The following is a 2500-nucleotide window of genomic DNA, read 5'->3' as shown; positions in this document are numbered from 1 at the left end:
CATGATTATAATACTTGTAATGTCATCCAGGCTTTTGAACATTTTCTATTAACTATTCACTATGCCACCAAGAGAGAGAGAGAGAGAGAGAGAGAGAGAGAGAGAGGAGAGAGAGAGAGAGAGAGAGAGAGAGAGAGAGAGAGAGATTGTATGTAAACAGTCTTTATATAACTTTTTTTGTTAAAATAAGATTTTTGTGCTAAAATCTCCATCAGACCAACGGATCATCCGATATAAATTTTTTTCTTCTTCTTAGGCCGTACGAACGTGCTGGGTATGTTTTGGGCATGACTGCATTTTGTAAATAAATCATGAAGAGTTTTAGGAGTTTTATTTGTACATCTAATGGGAATTTATAGAAGTAAAGTGAACATAATTCATTTATCCTTTAAAATATTTACTACAAGTAGCAAAACAAATAGTAGTAAAGATGATAATGCAATGAAGGAATGATACCATACTTTATCTTTAGCTTCAATGTCGGCAATAACATACCCAGTTGCCATAAATTGTCAGCTTAATGAAATAACCTATCATCTAATGTTAAACTTAATTTCTGAGGAGGCCATGGCTTTTTGCACAGTGAAAAAACATGACAAAGACTTTATGAATGGCGGAACAATACATAGATGTGGGTGGGGTATCAGTGCTGGCGTAGTAATACTACTGTAGCAGTACTGTCGCAACAGTAGTATGCATGAATTAAACGTTTAGGCCAACTACTGGGATCATTGAGGATCATTTAGCACTTCTTACAACTACTCGAGAAATGAGTTTTTATAGCCAGAATTTGAATTTTCTTATCCAACAATGCCCACGATAGCCTTCAGTGTTATCCTGATTCATAACGAGGCCAAAGTGGGTGGAGTCTCATGACGTCATTATTCTGACGATAATTATTGGTGAAGGTTTTAAAGCGAAAATACGGTACCGGCTATCTTTTTTTTTTTTTACAGTAAATAGGTAGGTAGATAGACAATGACTAAAAATTGCTTGACATTGGATATAGCAGTTATCAAATCAAGCTGGTCTACTACGTTTTTGAAAATTACCAACTATTCCATACACTTTGTCAATCTGATTGTGACCTATAAAGTAGACTGTAATATCCTAGGAAACTTATTTTGGGAGTTAGACAAATAATCGAAGTGTTTTTGTATTTATTAACATATTTTGTTCGTTTGTTCATTATGACAATTCTCAGTGGAGAGGTTTCAGAGTTCATAAAGGTGTACTGCTTTGCTTTTATTTACACTTTTGTGTTATTGTTGGCAGAGGTATAGCCTTCGTTACGTATAACCAATCATCGATCGAGAAAGAGAGAAGAAATGCCGTCATAAGTTATGTAACGAGTGCGTTCGAAACCTTTTCCCTGAGTAAGTTGGCCCGTCTTCAAAAATTTATTCAACTACGTAATGCAGAATATAGTCAAAATTTATGTGTAGATATAATGTGCATTCTGAATAAGCGTTATATTTATGAAATTCATAGAAAAAAAGTTATTGCGAAAAAACCGTGTTACAGGGGCCCTGAATCTCATAGTAGAGAGCCCTTTTTACCTGTTTTAAAGCGTGCATAAATAAGAGCAAATTAATAAAACGTTCATTTACCAATAAGATATTCAGAAGAATCTACCTGCAAAAGATTTTAGACAGACAAACCTGGAAAACAGTTTTGGGATATCTTAGCAATCTGTTAAATGTTAAATTAATTTAAAATAGCCGAAGATGGCTGCTATATGAATTGATGAATTGATGATGGTTCTTTTGAGTATCTTAGACAACGCGAACGTTCCTATTCATCATTTCATGAAGCTTTTTCATTATCTTTGGGAAAAGTTTTCTGATGGAAAAGTTTCTTTTCAGGTGACTGTCGTAACTGGGGAAAATATAGTCGCTACATGAACCCAACTAACAACCAAAGTCTTTTCATTGAAAATCTTAAAGAAATTATCTAGTTGAGAAAGGTAGAGCTTGATAATCAATTATGATTATTATTATCATTTATTATTATTATTTTTATTATTATTATTATTATTATTATTATTATTATTATTATTATTATTATTATTATTATTATTATTATTATTATTATTATTATTATTATTATTAGTTAAGCTGCAACCCTAGTTGGAAAAGCAGAATGCTATAAGCTCAAGGGCTCCAAAAAGGAAATAAATAAATAAAGAAATAAATAACCTACAAAAGAAAGAACAACCAATTTAAAAATATTTTTGGAGCAAGTTAGTAACAAACATTAAATAGACCTTTCTTATATAAACTATAAAAAAAAACTATAAAAACTTGTATTTCATTTCTGAATTTTTCTATTTCCTGTCAAGATTTTCTCTTTATTAAGAAATTTGCTTGTTTTGTCTTAGATAGACAGAACAATTTCATTCTTTAACAAAACTTTTACTCCCTAGATAAGAGATGAAAATATGGGATTTGTGACTATTGTATTTGACATAATTATCTCTTTCCTTCTTCTTTTGCACCAT

The sequence above is a fragment of the Palaemon carinicauda genome, chromosome 32, assembly GCF_036898095.1.
Source record: "Palaemon carinicauda isolate YSFRI2023 chromosome 32, ASM3689809v2, whole genome shotgun sequence".
Lineage (NCBI taxonomy): Eukaryota > Metazoa > Arthropoda > Malacostraca > Decapoda > Palaemonidae > Palaemon > Palaemon carinicauda.
The sequence above is the reverse complement of the archived record's forward strand: the minus strand, read 5'-3'. Positions refer to the sequence as shown.